Source organism: Trichomycterus rosablanca, chromosome 21 (genome assembly GCF_030014385.1).
Source record: "Trichomycterus rosablanca isolate fTriRos1 chromosome 21, fTriRos1.hap1, whole genome shotgun sequence".
NCBI classification, from domain to species: domain Eukaryota; kingdom Metazoa; phylum Chordata; class Actinopteri; order Siluriformes; family Trichomycteridae; genus Trichomycterus; species Trichomycterus rosablanca.
The window spans coordinates 15,312,195-15,333,500 of record NC_086008.1 but is presented as its reverse complement, the minus strand read 5'-3'; the positions used below and the strand labels follow the sequence as shown (position 1 = coordinate 15,333,500).

Below are 21,306 nucleotides of genomic sequence, written 5' to 3'. Positions count from 1 at the left end.
GATTTACTAACTCAATGGTTAAGGTGCTGGACTAGTAATCAGAAGGTTGCCAGGTCAAGCCACACCACCGCCAAGTTGAATACACAGTGCATCGCAGTTTGTTGCATATGGGGCAGCATAGCCACAGACCAGTCAGGTTGCCCATGCTGACCCCTGTCCGACAGTGGGCACGTAAGCATCAGAACTGGACCATGGAGCAATGGAAGAAGGTGGCCTGGTCTGAATCCCGTTTTCTTTCACATCACGTGGATGGCCGGGTGCGTGTGCATCGCTTACCTGGGGAACACATGGCACCAGGATGCACTATGTGAAGAAGTCAAGCCGGCGGAGGCAGTGTGATGCTTTGGGCAACGTTCTGCTTGGGTCCTGCCATCCATGTGGATGTTACTTTGACACGTACCACCTACCTAAGCATTGTTGCAGACCATGTACACCCTTTCATTGGAAACGGTATTCCCTGATGGTTCTGGAATGGTTTGAGGAGCACAACAATGAGTTTGAGGTGTTGACTTGGCCTCCAAATTTCCCAGATCTCAATCCAATCGAGCATCTGTGGGATGTGCTGGACAAACAAGAGAAACACCTCTGAACATACAGGAGTTAAAGGATCTGCTGTGAACATCTTGGTGCCAGATACCACAGCACACCTTCAGGGGTCTAGTGGAGTCCATGACTCGACAGGTCAGGGCACAATATTAGGAATATATATACGTATATTGCACAATGTACATGATGTGCTTTATCAGTCCTTGTTGTTATGGCTACACTGAGGGCTTTGATCCTCTGTAAAACCTGGCAACCATATAGGTGTAAAATGCGTGTAGATCATTCTCAGCAAGCAACGAATTTCTGTATGCAAGTAAATCACCTTTATATCTTCAAAACTTCACAAACTACTACCCCGTTTTGGGGTCAAAAATGGCTAAACTTCAACGTTATGATTTTAAAAAATACAGTTTCTTTAACCTGGTAAAGAAAACAATATTTGTGATCTAACCCGCAATAATGATCGTTCAGAAGGGTTGTTAGCGTATCATTACTTCTTAATTACAGTTTTAAATATGAACTCAGACTAGCTAAGTATAGGCGCGCAAAGAAAATAACAGCCGTGAGAGCAGACCTATAAGAAAAGGCTGCGTATAGCATTTAAATGTCAATCAATGATCACCTCATGATGCCTCAGATAACCTCAAAGCACAGAAAGGAAGTGAACCTATGGCATGATTGATATATTGATGCTGCCATTATTCATTTAAGAAAAAAGGGCCCAACCCCCTAACCATATGTTTAAACCAGAACTCATTAATAGGAACATAAAACTCTATTGGAGATAATTCGGCAATTGGGGGCTTCAGGGTACTCGTGGGAAATAAGATGAAGATTCTCAGCTTTAACCATCCAAAGCAGTGCGTAAGGGCATCAGAGGTTCACGTGTTTTGAAATTTAATAGTTAATTTAACTAAACATTTATTAGTGATTAAATGTTGCATTTTGTACACACTATATTGGCAAAAGTATTCACTCATCCATCCAAATCATTGAATTCAGGTGTTCCAATCACTTCCATGGCCACAGGTGTATAAAACCAAGCACCTAGGCATGCAGACTGCTTGTGCAAACATTTGTGAAAAAATGGGTTGCTCTCAGGAGCTCAGTGAATTCCAGCGTGGTACCGTGATAGGATGCCACCTGTGCAACAAGTCCAGTCGTGAAATTTCCTCACTACTAAATATTCCACAGTCACCTGTCAGTGGTATTATAACAAAGTGGAAACGATTGGGAACGACAGCAACTCAGCCACGAAGTGTTAGGCCACGTAAAATGACAGAGCGGGGTCAGCGGATGCTGAGGTGCGCAGAGGTCGCCACAGATCAATCACTACAGACCTCCAAACTCAAGAACAGTGTGTAGAGAGCTTCATGGAATGGGTTTCCATAGCTGAGCAGCTGCATCCAAGCCTTACATCACCAAGCGCAAAGCGTCGGATGCAGTGGTGTAAAGCACGCCGCCACTGGACTCTAGAGCAGTGGAGACGTGTTCTCTGGAGTGACGAATCACGCTTCTCCGTCTGGCAATCCGATGGACGAGTCTGGGTTTGGCGGTTGCCAGGAGAACGGTACTCGTCTGACTGCATTGTGCCAAGTGTAAAGTTTGGTGGAGGGGGGATTATGGTGTGGGGTTGATTTTCAGGAGTTGGGCTCGACCCCTTAGTTCCAGTGAAAGAAACTCTTAATGCTTCAGCATCCCAAGAGATTTTGGACAATTTCATGCTCCCAACTTTGTGGGAACAGTTTGGGGATGGCCCCTTCCTGTTCCAACATGACTGCGCAAGGCCTTCTCGTCCAACATCAGTGTCTGACTTCACAAATGCGCTTCCGGAAGAATGGTCAAAAATTCCCATAAACACACTCCTAAACCTTGTGGAAAGCCTTCCCAGAAGAGATGAAGCTGTTATAGCTGCAAAGGTTGGGCCGATGTCATATTAAACCCTATGGATTAAGAATGGGATGTCACTTAATTTCATATGCGTGGGAAGGCAGACAAGCAAATACTTTTGGCAATATAGTGTATTTTTAAAGCTCGTAAACAATCCGAAGTGGCACCAGTTAATTTCTGTACTTGAAACTGTACTTTTGTACCTTGCTACTGAAGCCTGAGGAGAATCCACACTGCAAGTATGGAAGTAGAATCCAAATGCAAATGTTTTAACCAAGGCAGAACAATACTGTGGCTAAAAAGCCACTAACAACTCAGGGGTGAATGCAAATAAATACGGTAACAGAGTAACAGCCTGCAACGGAGAAGGTGGATAGAAGAGGGATCGCGCAGAACTGAGAACTGGTTGGCACAATATGACAGGCTGCTCGAGCTGTATAACGACAGTCAACTGGTGCCCCTCACATAAATATCTGCTCTGAAAAAGGGACATCACAGAGACCCTAATCCCATTGTGAGACCCAAAGCACTGCAACACTGAAAGCTGAAACAATGCTAACATCAAACAACAGTGAAAAAACAGGTGTGCCATCTGAGAAGCTGGCAAGTGTGAAAGCGAGAGACCGTGATATATGGAAAAACTTCCACCTGAAGTGAATTTTTGAGCCCAAAATGGCAATGTTTATTCAGCAGATGAGCCACATTACAGAAGAAATACCAAAAGCAAATACACTGATCAGCCATAACATTAAAACCACCTCCTTGTTTCTACACTCACTGTCCATTTTATCAGCTTCACTTACCATATAAGAGCACTATGTAGTTCTACAATTACGGACTGTAGTCCATCTGTTTTTCTGCATGCTTTGTTAGCCCCTTTCATGCTGTTCTTTAATGGTCAGGACCCCCACAGAGTTGGTATTATTTAGGGGGTGGATCATTCTCAGCACTGCAGTGACACTGACTGTGTGACACTGGTGTGTTAGTGTGTGTTGTGCTGTTATGAGTGGTTTAGACACAGCAGCGCTGCTGGAGTTTTTAAATACCGTGTCCACTCACTGTCCACTCTATTAGACACTCCTACCTAGTTGGTCCACCTTGTAGAAGTCAGAGACGATTGCTCATCTATTGCTGCTGTTTGAGTTGGTCATCTTCTAGACCTTCATCCGTGGTCACAGGACGCTGCCCACGGGGCGCTGTTGGCTGGATATTTTTGGTTGGTGGACTATTCTCAGTCCAGCAGTGACAGTGAGGTGTTTCCATCAGCATTGCTGTGTCTGATCCACTCAAACCAGCACAACACACACTAACACACCACTACCATGTCAGTGTCACTGCAGTGCTGAGAATGATCCACCACCTAAATAATACCTGCTCTGTGGTGGTCCTGTGGGGGTCCTGAACATTTAAAAACAGAGTGAAAGCAGGTTAAAAAGGTATGCAGAGAAACAGATGGACTACAATCAGTAATTGTAGAACTACAAAGTGCTTCTATATGGTAAGTGGAGCTGATAAAATGGACAGTGAGTGTAGAAACAAGGAGGTGGTTTTAATGTTATGGCTGATCAGTGTATATGGGCTGTTAAAGGTTTTTGTTTGTATGAAGCAAATACGCCTATAAAGAACAACTAATAAAGAACGCAACTAATAAAGAACTGTTATAAAACTACAACAGTATGATCCCTAAACCACAAACATACTCAGACCTCACACACATTTACTGGCTCCTGTGACACTGTAAAATGCACAATATAAAAAAATGATGAAAAGAACAAATAGAATCCAATTTTAGCATCTATACAGTTTAGATCTTTACCTATACACTACATCTTACCTGTACACGTTACATCTTTACCATGCTCCAGGTTCATCCAGTGTTTGGGCCCTTCCCCCATTCTGCTGTATTTGTATGATGTTTACACTCTTAGCCCAGGGCTGTGTGTGTAATTATCCCCCAATGAACAACAGCGGAATGCTCAGCACTGTCATTACAAACAGAGCTAATGTCCAAAGCCCGGTCAACCGTATAAAGAGATCTGATATGTATGATTGTTAAATCTACAATGTATTTGTCCTCCCTTCCAACATGCTAAAATGCCACTTAACTGGCCATTATTTGTTAAATTGGGATTTTCTACTGGACTGTTGGGACTGTGAATGATGAATTTATATACTCAATAAAAACATGAATCCTGAAATTATTGGTTATTGGAAATTAGTGTAGATGTGTTCAAATCGCTATTATGATGTCATAATCAAATCAAATAATACGTTTATCTGTCGCATACAGTCATATGCCGTCCAACTGGCAGTGATGCCTTTGTGACTGCTTGGTGACTAAACATAATACTGTCTATCTGTTTGTCTGTCTATCTATCTGTAAATTTATGTATATAACTGTATACACACTCATACATGCGTATATACACACATACATATATCTATATCCATATACAGTGTATCACAAAAGTGAGTACACCGCTCACATTTCTGCAAATATTTCATTATATCTTTTCATGGGACAACACTATAGACATGAAACTTGGATATAACTTAGAGTAGTCAGTGTACAGCTTGTATAGCAGTGTAGATTTACTGTCTTCTGAAAATAACTCAACACACAGCCATTAATGTCTAAATAGCTGGCAACATAAGTGAGTACACCCCACAGTGAACATGTCCAAATTGTGCCCAAATGTGTCGTTGTCCCTCCCTGGTGTCATGTGTCAAGGTCCCAGGTGTAAATGGGGAGCAGGGCTGTTAAATTTGGTGTTTTGGGTACAATTCTCTCATACTGGCCACTGGATATTCAACATGGCACCTCATGGCAAAGAACTCTCTGAGGATGTGAGAAATAGAATTGTTGCTCTCCACAAAGATGGCCTGGGCTATAAGAAGATTGCTAACACCCTGAAACTGAGCTACAGCACGGTGGCCAAGGTCATACAGCGGTTTTCCAGGACAGGTTCCACTCGGAACAGGCTTCGCCAGGGTCGACCAAAGAGGTTGAGTCCACGTGTTTGGCGTCATATCCAGAGGTTGGCTTTAAAAAATAGACACATGAGTGCTGCCAGCATTGCTGCAGAGGTTGAAGACGTGGGAGGTCAGCCTGTCAGTGCTCAGACCATACGCCGCACACTGCATCAACTCGGTCTGCATGGTCGTCATCCCAGAAGGAAGCTGACGCACAAGAAAGCCCGCAAACAGTTTGCTGAAGACAAGCAGTCCAAGAACATGGATTACGGGAATACCCTGTGGTCTGACGAGACCAAGATGAACTTGTTTGGCTCAGATGGTGTCCAGCATGTGTGGTGGCGCCCTGGTGAGAAGTACCAAGACAACTGTATCTTGCCTACAGTCAAGCATGGTGGTGGTAGCATCATGGTCTTGGGCTGCATGAGTGTTGCTGGCACTGGGGAGCTGCAGTTCATTGAGGGAAACATGAATTCCAACATGTACTGTGACATTCTGAAACAGAGCATGATCCCCTCCCTTCGAAAACTGGGCCTCATGGCAGTTTTCCAACAGGATAACGACCCCAAACACAACCTCCAAGATGACAACTGCCTTGCTGAGGAAGCTGAAGGTAAAGGTGATGGACTAAACCCAATTGAGCACCTGTGGCGCATCCTCAAGTGGAAGGTGGAGGAGTTCAAGGTGTCTAACATCCACCAGCTCCGTGATGCCATCATGGAGGAGTGGAAGAGGATTCCAGTAGCAACCTGTGCAGCTCTGGTAAATTCCATGCCCAGGAGGGTTAAGGCAGTGCTGGATAATAATGGTGGTCACACAAAATATTGACACTTTGGGCACAATTTGGACATGTTCACTGTGGGGTGTACTCACTTATGTTGCCAGCTATTTAGACATTAATGGCTGTGTGTTGAGTTATTTTCAGAAGACAGTAAATCTACACTGCTATACAAGTTGTAAACTGACTACTCTAAGTTATATCCAAGTTTTATTTCTATAGTGTTGTCCCATGAAAAGATATAATAAAATATTTGCAGAAATGTGAGGGGTGTACTCACTTTTGTGATACACTGTATATATATACATAAACATATACTATACACACAATACACACATTCATCTCTATCTATCTATCTATCTATCTATCTATCTATCTATCTATCTATCTATCTATCTATCTATCTATCTAGATTGAATAATTTTATCATAATTTTATGAATGTTTTTATTGGTAAACGTGTTCTTGCAATAAAAATGTGCATGACTGTTCAAATTGTGCTTAGTTATTAGTCAGCAATCAATTGCGATTAATTTGGTTCTTCAATCGTGATTAATCTCGCGATTTTAATCGCGTGACAGCCCTAATATATATATACTGTATATACAATATACAGTGTATCACAAAAGTGAGTACACCCCTCACATTTCTGCAGATATTTAAGTATATCTTTTCATGGGACAACACTGACAAAATGACACTTTGACACAATGAAAAGTAGTCTGTGTGCAGCTTATATAACAGTGTAAATTTATTCTTGCCTCAAAATAACTCAATATACAGCCATTAATGTCTAAACCACTGGCAACAAAAGTGAGTACACCCCTTAGTGAAAGTTCCTGAAGTGTCAATATTTTGTGTGGCCACCATTATTTCCCAGAACTGCCTTAACTCTCCTGGGCATGGAGTTTACCAGAGCTTCACAGGTTGCCACTGGAATGCTTTTCCACTCCTCCATGACGACATCACGGAGCTGGCGGATATTCGAGACTTTGCGCTCCTCCACCTTCCGCTTGAGGATGCCCCAAAGATGTTCTATTGGGTTTAGGTCTGGAGACATGCTTGGCCAGTCCATCACCTTTACCCTCAGCCTCTTCAATAAAGCAGTGGTCGTCTTAGAGGTGTGTTTGGGGTCATTATCATGCTGGAACACTGCCCTGCGACCCAGTTTCCGGAGGGAGGGGATCATGCTCTGCTTCAGTATTTCACAGTACATATTGGAGTTCATGTGTCCCTCAATGAAATGTAACTCCCCAACACCTGCTGCACTCATGCAGCCCCAGACCATGGCATTCCCACCACCATGCTTGACTGTAGGCATGACACACTTATCTTTGTACTCCTCACCTGATTGCCGCCACACATGCTTGAGACCATCTGAACCAAATAAATTAATCTTGGTCTCATCAGACCATAGGACATGGTTCCAGTAATCCATGTCCTTTGTTGACATGTCTTCAGCAAACTGTTTGCGGGCTTTCTTGTGTAGAGACTTCAGAAGAGGCTTCCTTCTGGGGTGACAGCCATGCAGACCAATTTGATGTAGTGTGCGGCGTATGGTCTGAGCACTGACAGGCTGACCCCCCACCTTTTCAATCTCTGCAGCAATGCTGACAGCACTCCTGCGCCTATCTTTCAAAGACAGCAGTTGGATGTGACACTGAGCACGTGCACTCAGCTTCTTTGGACGACCAACGCGAGGTCTGTTCTGAGTGGACCCTGCTCTTTTAAAACGCTGGATGATCTTGGCCACTGTGCTGCAGCTCAGTTTCAGGGTGTTGGCAATCTTCTTGTAGCCTTGGCCATCTTCATGTAGTGCAACAATTCGTCTTTTAAGATCCTCAGAGAGTTCTTTGCCATGAGGTGCCATGTTGGAACTTTCAGTGACCAGTATGAGAGAGTGTGAGAGCTGTACTACTAAATTGAACATACATATATACGTATGTATGTATATATATATATATATATATATGTATGTATGTATGTATGTATGTATGTGTGTGTATATTTATATATAAATATATATATACAGTGTATCACAAAAGTGAGTACACCTCTCACATTTCTGCAGATATTTAAGTATATCTTTTCATGGGACAACACTGACAAAATGACACTTTGACACAATGAAAAGTAGTCTGTGTGCAGCTTATATAACAGTGTAAATTTATTCCTCCCTCAAAATAACTCAATATACAGCCATTAATGTCTAAACCACCGGCAACAAAAGTGAGTACACCCCTTAGTGAAAGTTCCTGAAGTGTCAATATTTTGTGTGGCCACCATTATTTCCCAGAACTGCCTTAACTCTCCTGGGCATGGAGTTTACCAGAGCTTCACAGGTTGCCACTGGAATGCTTTTCCACTCCTCCATGACGACATCACGGAGCTGGCGGATATTCGAGACTTTGCGCTCCTCCACCTTCCGCTTGAGGATGCCCCAAAGATGTTCTATTGGGTTTAGGTCTGGAGACATGCTTGGCCAGTCCATCACCTTTACCCTTAGCCTCTTCAATAAAGCAGTGGTCGTCTTAGAGGTGTGTTTGGGGTCATTATCATGCTGGAACACTGCCCTGCGACCCAGTTTCCGGAGGGAGGGGATCATGCTCTGCTTCAGTATTTCACAGTACATATTGGAGTTCATGTGTCCCTCAATGAAATGTAACTCCCCAACACCTGCTGCACTCATGCAGCCCCAGACCATGGCATTCCCACCACCATGCTTGACTGTAGGCATGACACACTTATCTTTGTACTCCTCACCTGATTGCCGCCACACATGCTTGAGACCATCTGAACCAAACAAATTAATCTTGGTCTCATCAGACCATAGGACATGGTTCCAGTAATCCATGTCCTTTGTTGACATGTCTTCAGCAAACTGTTTGCGGGCTTTCTTGTGTAGAGACTTCAGAAGAGGCTTCCTTCTGGGGTGACAGCCATGCAGACCAATTTGATGTAGTGTGCGGCGTATGGTCTGAGCACTGACAGGCTGACCCCCCACCTTTTCAATCTCTGCAGCAATGCTGACAGCACTCCTGCGCCTATCTTTCAAAGACAGCAGTTGGCTGTGACGCTGAGCACGTGCACTCAGCTTCTTTGGACGACCAACGCGAGGTCTGTTCTGAGTGGACCCTGCTCTTTTAAAACGCTGGATGATCTTGGCCACTGTGCTGCAGCTCAGTTTCAGGGTGTTGGCAATCTTCTTGTAGCCTTGGCCATCTTCATGTAGCGCAACAATTCGTCTTTTAAGATCCTCAGAGAGTTCTTTGCCATGAGGTGCCATGTTGGAACTTTCAGTGACCAGTATGAGAGAGTGTGAGAGCTGTACTACTAATTTGAACACACCTGCTCCCTATGCACACCTGAGACCTAGTAACACTAACAAATCACATGACATTTTGGAGGGAAAATGACAAGCAGTGCTCAATTTGGACATTTAGAGGTGTAGTCTCTTAGGGGTGTACTCACTTTTGTTGCCGGTGGTTTAGACATTAATGGCTGTATATTGAGTTATTTTGAGGGAAGAATACATTTACACTGTTATATAAGCTGCACACAGACTACTTTTCATTGTGTCAAAGTGTCATTTTGTCAGTGTTGTCCCATGAAAAGATATACTTAAATATCTGCAGAAATGTGAGGGGTGTACTCACTTTTGTGATACACTGTATATATATATATATATATATATGTGTATATATATTTATATGTTTGTATGTGTGTGTGTATATACTGTATATATATACATGTATGTATGTATGTGTGTGTATATTTATATATAAATATATATATATATATATATATATATATATATGTGTGTGTGTGTGTGTGTGTGTATAAATTTATGTTTGTATGTGTGTGTATATATATATATATATATATTTATATGTACAGTATATGTATGTATGTGTGTATATATATTTATATGTTTGTATGTGTATATATATATATATATATATATTTATATATATGTATGTATGTGTGTGTATATAAATGTAAATATATATATATATATATATATATATATATATATATATATGTATGTATGTATGTACAGTGTATCACAAAAGTGAGTACACCCCTCACATTTCTGCAAATATTTCATAATATATTTTCATGGGACAACACTATAGACATGAAACTTGGATATAACTTAGAGTAGTCAGTGTACAGCTTGTATAGCAGTGTAGATTTACTGTCTTCTGAAAATAACTCAACACACAGCCATTAATGTCTAAATAGCTGGCAACATAAGTGAGTACACCCCACAGTGAACATGTCCAAATTGTGCCCAAATGTGTCGTTGTCCCTCCCTGGTGTCATGTGTCAAGGTCCCAGGTGTAAATGGGGAGCAGGGCTGTTAAATTTGGTGTTTTGGGTACAATTCTCTCATACTGGCCACTGGATATTCAACATGGCACCTCATGGCAAAGAACTCTCTGAGGATGTGAGAAATAGAATTGTTGCTCTCCACAAAGATGGCCTGGGCTATAAGAAGATTGCTAACACCCTAAAACTGAGCTACAGCATGGTGGCCAAGGTCATACAGTGGTTTTCCAGGACAGGTTCCACTCGGAACAGGCTTCGCCAGGGTCGACCAAAGAAGTTGAGTCCACGTGTTCGGCGTCATATCCAGAGGTTGGCTTTAAAAAATAGACACATGAGTGCTGCCAGCATTGCTGCAGAGGTTGAAGACATGGGAGGTCAGCCTGTCAGTGCTCAGACCATACGCCGCACACTGCATCAACTCGGTCTGCATGGTCGTCATCCCAGAAGGAAGCTGACGCACAAGAAAGCCAGCAAACAGTTTGCTGAAAACAAGTAGTCCAAGAACATGGATTACTGGAATGCCCTGTGGTCTGACGAGACCAAGATAAACTTGTTTGGCTCAGATGGTGTCCAGCATGTGTGGCGGCGCCCTGGTGAGAAGTACCAAGACAACTGTATCTTGCCTGTAGTCAAGCATGGTGGTGGTAGCATCATGGTCTTGGGCTGCATGAGTGTTGCTGGCACTGGGGAGCTGCAGTTCATTGAGGGAAACATGAATTCCAACATGTACTGTGACATTCTGAAACAGAGCATGATCCCCTCCCTTCGAAAACTGGGCCTCATGGCAGTTTTCCAACAGGATAACGACCCCAAACACAACCTCCAAGATGACAACTGCCTTGCTGAGGAAGCTGAAGGTAAAGGTGATGGATTAAACCCAATTGAGCACCTGTGGCGCATCCTCAAGTGGAAGGTGGAGGAGTTTAAGGTGTCTAACATCCACCAGCTCCGTGATGTCATCATGGAGGAGTGGAAGAGGATTCCAGTAGCAACCTGTGCAGCTCTGGTGAATTCCATGCCCAGGAGGGTTAAGGCATTGCTGGATAATAATGGTGGTCACACAAAATATTGAAACTTTGGGCACAATTTGGACATGTTCACTGTGGGGTGTACTCACTTATGTTGCCAGCTATTTAGACATTAATGGCTGTGTGTTGAGTTATTTTCAGAAGACAGTAAATCTACACTGCTATACAAGTTGTACACTGACTACTCTAAGTTATATCCAAGTTTTATTTCTATAGTGTTGTCCCATGGAAAGATATAATAAAATATTTGCAGAAATTTGAGGGGTGTACTCACTTTTGTGATACACTGTATGTATACATGACACTTTCATTGATCACAGGACAATCAGTAAAATTCTGTTTTTAAATTTGACTGGGGTACAATTATTCTCCCAGAATTAACATTGACATGTTCTGTGGGGGTCCCTTTCTGCTGATAGATGGGGTACACAAGGTTTCACAGTGTACAGAGCAACAGATGGGTTATCTGCATTGTATGTTTAGCGTATAGAATGTTCAATGAATAGAGGCAGAGGGGAACTGTCAGGGCCCTCTAGGCCCAAAAAATATTTTAATCATTATATCAGGGAGAGAGCGAACACAGCCAACCCCCCATTACAAATTATTCAGTCGAAATTCCCACATTTAGGAATTCGCAGGGGTCAGCACAATCTGGAGTGCAAGGGCTGATCCTTGCCCTAAATGAACCCCCTTTTTGATCACGGCCTCACCCCTGCCAGGTAAGGCCGGTGCATGTTAGTTCACAAGAAAATGACTAACTAACCACAAGAGCACCTTGACCACACGTTAATCAGTAACTGGAATAAATGATCACGCGTTTGATATTGCTACGCTGTGCCGGGCTAGCCGACCGTAAAAGAATTCGTGTTTTCGGATCAACCTGTTGCCCCATAGACTGTTTCCTGTCCTGGATTAATGTTTAAGAGTTAAAGTTAAATAAAAAGCATGTGGTATATAGACTAGTATGGAAAACATGCAGTTATAAAGAACACAGAGGCTGTAAGGCGGCTGTAGCCTAGTGGTTAAGGTACTGGACCATTAATCAGAAGGTTGCTGATTCAAGCCCCACCACTGTCAGGTTGCCACTGCTGGGCTTTTGAGCAAGGCCCTTAACCCTTAATGGCTTGCAATGTACACCAATCAGCCATAACATTAAAACCACCTCCTTGTTTCTACACACACTGCTTATTTTATCAGCTCCACTTACCATATAGGAGCACTTTGTAGTTCTACAATTACTGACTGTAGTCCATCTGTTTCTCTGCATACTTTTTATCCTGCTTTCACCCTGTTCTTTAATGGTCAGGATGGTGGTGGATCATTCTCAGCACTGCAGTGACACTGACATGGTGGTGGTGTGTTAGTGTGTGTTGTGCTGGTATGAGTGGATCAGACACAGCAGCGCTGACGGAGTTTTTAAATACCCTGTCCACTCACTGTCTACTTATGAGTGACTGTCTACTTATTCTCTATTAGACACTCCTACCTAGTTGTTCCACCTTGTAGATGTAAAGTCAGAGACGATCGCTCATCTATTGCTGCTGTTTGAGTTGGTCATCTTCTAGGACGCTGCCTACAGGGTGCTGTTGGCTGGATATTTTTGGTTGGTGGACTATTCTCAGTCCAGCGCTGCTGTGTCTGATCCACTCATACTAGCACAACACACACTAACACACCACCCCCATGTCAGTGTCACTGCAGTGCTGAGAATGATCCACCACCTAAATAATACCTGCTCTGTGGTGGTTCTGTGGGTGTCCTGACCATTGAAGAACAGCGACAAAGGGGGCTAACAATAGATGCAGAGAAACATATGGACTACAGTCAGTAATTGTAGAACTACAAAGAAAGAAGACCATAAGGAAGAAAAGTCATTTTTGTTTAATAAGATCTGTGGTGGCTGTTTCTGATTACTCAGAGGTGTGAACATTAACAGACCAGAAAATGCTTTTCAACGCCCACAATCACAAGCGACTCGGGCCAGTAAAACCATAATAGCAAGTGTATCTCTCAATAATGGGAAGTGTCGTTGCAGCTCTTGGAACATCACATGTCATTGTTAATAATAAGCTGACGGTTTGTAGTGGTGTTAACAAATTGGCATTTTTTTTATGCACAGTTAGAGTTCCTTTATCTACGTAAGTAATGCTACAGCAGCTAGAAGTGTTAAAGTATAACAGTTATATAAACCTAAATCACATTGGGACTTAGCATATACAATACTTATACAAAGCAATACTTTCCAGCAAAGGGTTTCTGCATGGTTGGTACAAAATAAATCTTCTATTATGGATCAACCATATTCACAAGAGGGCTGCAAAAATATGTTTATTCAAGGCAACAAGTACTCTCTCTAAGGACAAGATGGAATGCCGGCACTGTCCACCGGAGGAGTTAAGACTCAGGTAGCACAGATGCAGAGAGCTAAAGGCTAAGCTAATGGCAAAGCTAATGGCGAAGTGACGGAGGTACAAGCCTGCTATTCCATTGGTCCATCCATCCATCTCCATCTGTCTGTCTGTCTGTCTTCTATCCATTCATCCATCCATCCATCTCCATCTGTCTGTCTGTCTGTCTTCTATCCATTCATCCATCCATCCATCTCCATGTATGGAGATCTCCAGGGCAGTTGTAGCCTATCGGTTAAGGTACTGGACTAGTAAGCAGAAGGTTGCTGGTTCAAACCCCACCTCTGTCAGGTTGCAACTGTTGGGCTTAACCCTCAATTGCTTAAACTGTAAGTCGCTTTGGATAGAAGTGTCTGCTAAATGCTGAAAATGTAAATCTATCTGTCTGTCTGTTTTCCATCCATTCATCCACCCATCCATCTCCATGTATCTATGAATCCTATCTATTTGTCTGTCTGTCTTCCATCCATTCATCCATCCCCATCTATCTATCTATCTATCTATCTATCTATCTATCTATCTATCTATCTATCTATCTATCTATCTATCTATCTATCTATCTATCTATCTATCTATCTATCTATCTATCTATCTATCTATCTATCTAATTCATCCACCCATCCATAAATATGCCCTATGTGGGCATACAACCACTGACTGTACCCTATCTGTGTCTCTGTACAATTTCCTATCAATGGTATGGGATCCCCATAAGACATCCACTGACGGGAAGGTGGAATGGTGGACCATTCTTTGCACTGCAATGACACTAAAATGTTATCTACTGCTTAAGCTTACTGGCCTCTTCTTTACAAGCACTCACTGGTATCCTCTAGTCTTCTATCAGAGGACTCTTTTATTGATCACAGGACAAAAAAAAATTGGCTTTTAAATTTGATTGGAGTACAATTCTTCTCCCAGAATTAACATTGACATGTCCAGTGGGGGTCCTTTTCAATTGATAAATGTGATATGAGGCAAATATACCCTTCTCAGCAGCAGAAGACTAATTAACTATGCTAAATTGGGAGAAAAGGGGGGGAAAGTTTAATAAAACAGTAAAAACAAATAGTATATATAATGTGTAACCGTTCTAAACCAGAGAGTGATTTACTATACATGGTTACAGTATAACGTTCATTTATTTTCCTATTAATAGAAGCAAACCATAAAGTCACAAAACATACAAAGTACACAATGACCTCCAGAACCTGTAATATAACTTATTGTTTGCAAAGCAAATACACTATATAGCCAAAACGTATGCAAATACCTCTTGTAATTAGAGGGTTTGGATTAGTCAGCCACACCTATTGCTAGGAGGTGAATATAACCATGTAAGCATATAACCTCTCTACAAAATCAAAATAAAGGCCACAGGATATAAATTTCTACCCACTATAGCAGCCACTGGCAACTACAACCCCAAATGAGAAAAAGTTGGGACAGTATGGAAAATGCAAATAAAATAAAAATGCAGTATTCCTTACATTTACTTTGACTTTTATTTGATTGCAGACAGTTTGAACCCGAGATATTTCATGTTTTGTCTGCTCAACTTCATTTCAATTGTTCCTCCATTCCTGCGTCGACTTCTCTGGGCTCGGAGGCATCTAGGATGAACCATCACACGGTGGAAACATGTATTGTGGTCAGATGAATCAGCATTCCAGGCATTCCGTGTGTTCCAGACCAAAGACGAAAAGGACCATCCAGACTGTTATCAGGAACAAGTCCAAAAGCCAGGGTGTGTCATGGTATGGGGCTGTGTCAGTGCACCTTGGCAAAGGTCATTTACACTTCTGTGATGGCAGCATTAATGCAGAAAAGTACATTGAGATCTTAGAGCAACATGTGCTGCCTTCAAGGATAATTATGGGAAATAAAGGGATAAATAAATTTTACAGACATACAGCATAAAATGTTTAACTAATTAATTCATTAATTCATTGCCAGATTGCAAGATTTTGACAGTAGTTTAGACCAGTGGTCCCCAACCACCGGGGACCTATTTATTATCGGGCTGCACAAGAATAAATAATTAGAGATTGCTAGAAAAGCAGTTTTCCCTGCTTCTATTTCTGGTGTTATTGTCTAATTGTCACCCCTAGGTGAAAGCAGCGTCTCAATGCAGCGAAAAAAGCTCATTTTACATCATTTGTGAGCAATATTATTAAATCCTCCCTTCCACGCCGATCTGTGAAATTATATCTTATATGAAACCGGTCTGTGGTGCAAAAAAGGTTGGGAAACTCTGGTTTAGACTCACTCACTTTCTTAACCACTTATCCAATTAGGGTCGCGGGGGTGTGGCGGTGGGGTGTTTGGGTGCTGGAGCCTAACCCAGCTTTTTAATGGGCGCAAGGCACAAAGCAACACCCTGGATGGGGCGCCAGTCCATCGAAATTCGGTGTCTCCAATTAACCTGACTGCATGTTTTTGGACTGTGGGAGGAAACCAGAGCTCCCGGAGGAAACCCACGCAAACACGTGGAGAACATGCAAACTCCACACAGAAAGGATCCAGACCGCCCTGCCCCCCCGATCGAACCCAGGACCTTCTTGCTGTGAGGCGTCAGTGCTACCCACCAAGCCACCGTGCCACCCGTAGTTTAGACAGGGAGAGACACATAAGTCTGCATTACAAAATACAATTTATGTCACTATTTTCCCATTATTATTATTTTTTTTTTTTCCCTTTTTCTCCCACTTTAGCGCATCCAATTTCTGCCCATCAATCATCCTCTCACTAATGCTGGTCCCTGCTCCTGATTGGGAAGGACGAGGCTGCTCCACGCCCCCTCCGACACGTGCAAAGCAATCGAACATCTTATCACCTACACTTGATGAGTGCAGTGCAGTACAGCGCTGTGTACGGTGAGCCACACCCTCTACCAGACTCCTTTCTCCGTCTCCGTGCAGGCGCCACCAACCAGCCAGCAGAGGTCACAATCGCACCAGTCTGAGAGAAAGTCCCCATCCGGCTTTAATCCCGCCCCTTATCTGAACAACAGGCCAATCGTTGTTCATGTAGCCGCTCAGCCTCAGCCGGCAAGGCAGAGCCGAGATTCGATACGATGTATTTGAGATCTCAGCTCTGGTGAACAGCGTGTGTTTTACCGCTGCGCCACCTGAGCGGCCCCTTCATAATTTTGAAAAGCCAATTTTTCTTCTTATTTCTTGTAGACTCCTTTCTTTTAAACAACGTTGGACAAAACTAGCATCAGATGTCTTGAGCGCTGTAAAATAGGACTTTTGCGAACATCAAGAGATTTATTTTGCACTATTGTTAAGATGGTTTCTAGCCGTGTGCAATATCAACCCAAAAAAATCCATATGTAGCGTTATTGAAAATCTATTGAATATTGATACATTTCCCAAATGTCAGCTTAGCCTTTATCCCTGGAGAAGTCAATTCCAAGTAATTCAGTTTGTCATTTTGCGTTAACATTATAAATTAGTCCAATTTTCATTATGCAGCTGCTATTATTTTACTCTCTTTTACTACATTATACATTTATTGATAACTGGAGATAATCTAAGCTCTAAGGGTCATTTAAACATTCTTGTATTGTACAGTACCACATTTGTAGATGCTAAATTCCAAGAAGAATAAGATTTGCTATTGTCTTTTTACTGCTTTATAGCTGAGGAAACCAGTTATAAGGTTTTCTTTGAGTGCTTGGCTTTGAGTGGCAGTAATGCACAACTTGAAATGTTGAACCAAAACATTCCATATATAGAATATAATACACTGATCAGCCATAACATTAAAACCACCTCCTTGTTTCTACACTCACTGTCCATTTTATCAGCTCCACTTACCATAGAAGCACTTTGTAGTTCTACAATTACTAACTGTAGTCCATCTGTTTCTCTGCATGCTTTGTAAGCCCCCTTTCATGCTGTTCTTCAATTGTCAAGACTCTCCCAGAAACACTACAGAGCAGGTATTATTTAGGTGGTGGATCATTCTCAGCACTGCAATGACACTGGCATGGTGGTGGTGTGTTAGTGTGTGTTGTGCTGGTATGAGTGAATAATACACAAACATGCTGATGGAGTTTTTACACACCTCACTGTCACTGCTAGACTGAGAATAGTCCACCAACCAAAAATATATCCAGCCAACAGTGCCCCGTGGGCAGCGTCCTGTGACCACTGATGAAGGTCTAGAAGATGATCAACTCAAACAGCAGCAATAGATGAGCGATCGTCTCTGACTTTACATCTACAAGGTGGACCAACTAGGTAGGAGTGTCTAATAGAGTGGAGAGTGAGTGGACACGGCGCTGCTGTGTCTGATCCACTCATACCAGCACAACACACACTAACACACCACCACCATGTCAGTGTCACTGCAGTGCTGAGAATCATCCACCACCTAAATAATACCTGCTCTGTGGTGGTCCTGTGGGGGTCCTGACCATTGAGGAACAGGGTGAAAGCAGGCTTAAAAAGTATGTAGAGAAACAGATGAACTACAGTCAGTAATTGTGGAACTACAAAGTGCTTCTATATGGTAAGTGGAGCTGATAAAATGGACAGTGAGTGTAGAAACAAGGAGGTGGTTTTAATGTTAAGGCTGATCAGTGTATATATACTGTATATGTCTTCAAGCAATTTAGGGCTTTGCTCAGGGGCTATTTTGCAGTGGTGTGGCTTGAACAAGCAACCTACTAATTACTAGCCCAGTACCTTAACCGCTGAGCTACCGCTGCCTTATTTGTACTTTTTTACTGTATAAAATAAGCACCAGTTCTACTTTCACATCAACAGTGATTAATACAAAAAGCACTTTTATAGAGTTATTAATGCAATTACAATGTACAGAGTATGACAGCCAAATGTGTCTAGTACTTAGCACAAATAAAACCTGGCTGACACAGAGTAATTGAGGACAATTACATTGTATTTGCATACAGGTAATTATGACCAACTAATCCTAAAACTCTTTGGAATGCATTTAAATATAAACTGCATTTAAAAAAAACACTGTCTGACATACTTAAGGATTAAAACCATGTTTTCTATTGAAGTCAGGAAATGTACCAGTCATTTATCATGTAGGTGTTATTTGTGAGCCTGCTGCAGCGTCAAAATGCCAAGCAAACAAACACAGCAGTATTTCAGTATTTCACTTGTTAATAAACTTCCATTCCTGCATTTCAGGCCTGCAACACATTAAAAAAAAAGTTGGGACGGGGGCAATTTAGGGCTGGTAATAAGGTGAAAAGGCTAAATAATGATGTGATTCCAAACAGGTGATTGTAATCATGGTTTGGTACAAAAGCAGCATCCAGGAAAGGCTGAGTCTCTGATGAGTAAAGATGATCAAAGAATCTCCAGTTTATCAACAAATGCGTGAGAAAAAGATTGGAAGGGATTTGCATATTTCTCTCTCTACAGTGCATAATATTATTAAACCATTCAATAAATCAGGAGGAATTTCAGTGCGTAAAGGCCAAGGGCACAAGCTTAACCTGAACGCCGGTGATCTTCAATCCCTCAGACGGCACTGCATCAAGAACCGCCACTCAACAACAGCTGATATAACCACATGGGTGAGGAATTACTTTGGCAAACCTTTGTCAAGCTCTACAATACAGAGTTACATGCACAAATACCACTTAAAACTTTACTGTGCAAAAAAGAAGCCATACGTTAACCATGTCTAGAAGCGGCGTCGACTTCTTTGGGCTTGGAGGCATCTAGGATGGACCATCACACAGTGGAAACGTGTATTGTGGTCAGATGAATGAGCATTCCAGGTCTTTTTCGGAATAAATAGACACCGTGTGCTCCGGACCAAAGACAAAAAGGATCATCCAGACTGTTATCAGGAACAAGTCCAAAAGCCAGGGTCTGTCATGATATGGGGCTGTGTCAGTGCCCCTGGCAATGGTCATTTACACTTCTGTGATGGCAGCATTAATGCAGAAAAGTTCATTGAGATCTTAGAGCAACATGTGCTGCCTTCAAGATGTCAACTTTTCCAGGGACGTCCATGCATTTTTCAACAAGACAATGCAAAACCACATGCTGCACACATTACAAAGGCATGGCTGCGAATGAACAGGGTACGGGTACTGGACTGGCCTGCCTGCAGTCCTGATCTGTCCCCAATAGAGAATGTGTGGAGGATTTTGAAATGGAAAATGAGACAACGACAATCCCGTACTGTTGCACATCTTAAGACGTGTTTGCAGGAACAATGGGACAAAATAAAAGCTGAAACACTAAATCACTTGGTCTCCTCGGTGTCAAAACATCTTTTAAGTGTGGTGAAAAGGAATAACAACATTACAAAGTGTTAAATGCTTTACTGTCCCAACGTTTTTTGAAATGTGTTGCAGGCCTGAAATGCAAGAATTGTTTGTTTAGTTGACCAGACAAAACATGAAATATATCAGGTTCATCCTGTCTGCAATCAAATAAAAGTCAAAGTAAATGTAAGGAACTCTGCTTTATTTTTATTATTTGCATTGTCCATGCTGTCCCAACTTTTTCTGATTTGGGGTTGTATTTAAATACGTATGAATATTGCTATAGGAAGTCATTTCTGCCCACAGCTGTGGCAACCTATAATAACTCTCACTGGTGCAAGAGAAGGAAGCAGAACCTATAACACCCACGAAAGACAATTAAACTTACAATTTGCACATGGTACTGTTTTATTTGCACAGTTTTAAATTGCACGTCTGTAACTGCACCTTTAGCCCCCCCCCCCCCCCCCTTTTTAGTTTTTAGTTTCTTTTGTTTTTGTCCTGTTAGATGTTTATATATTCTTATTTTTTTCTATTATTATATTTTCTTTTCTTTATATATATATATATTTTAAGATTTTATATCTTACTTGTATTTACATTTGTCTTAATTTTTTTATTCTTTCATTTACTTCATTGTAATGTCATTGTGTGATGTTTTTTGTAATAATTGTTATTGCTGCTGTGACACCACAATTTCCCTTCGGGGATTAATAAAGTACTCAATCAATCAATCAGTCAAATCAATGAAAGTTTCACCCACTATCAGCCAAATGGAGGTAACAGGACGATGGTAAGTGCACCGTTATAAAGCTCCAAAGCTGTAATCCAAACCAGCAATTTGGTTCGTTTCATACCCTCAAACGGTCGCAGCCAGTCACACCGGTCAAACGCTTGGTGTTAGAGAGGCATAAAACCTGAACTCGTCCCCCGCGCTCGACCGATTCTGAATGGACGTCTGCTCAGACAATAATAACGAAGGTGTCTGGGGTGTGTGGGATTGTCTTTAAATAGGTGTGTGAGCAATAAATGTGGCATTTGTTATACAGCATGTTATCAGAACAAATGTGGTGGGTTTTTAATGGGT

At 42.0% G+C, this 21,306-nt stretch overlaps 1 protein-coding gene and 1 non-coding gene across 2 annotated transcripts in view; both read right to left on the bottom strand.

Moving 5' to 3' along the window:
• The window catches only part of arid3c (AT rich interactive domain 3C (BRIGHT-like)), a 107,982-nt gene that overhangs the window by 45,932 nt on the left and 40,744 nt on the right, over nt 1-21,306 (bottom strand). The gene's annotated exons all lie outside the window — the stretch shown is intronic.
• On the bottom strand, nt 12,111-12,273 carry LOC134335780 (U1 spliceosomal RNA). The gene has a single exon (XR_010015646.1). It is a non-coding gene; the product is annotated as a U1 spliceosomal RNA (small nuclear RNA).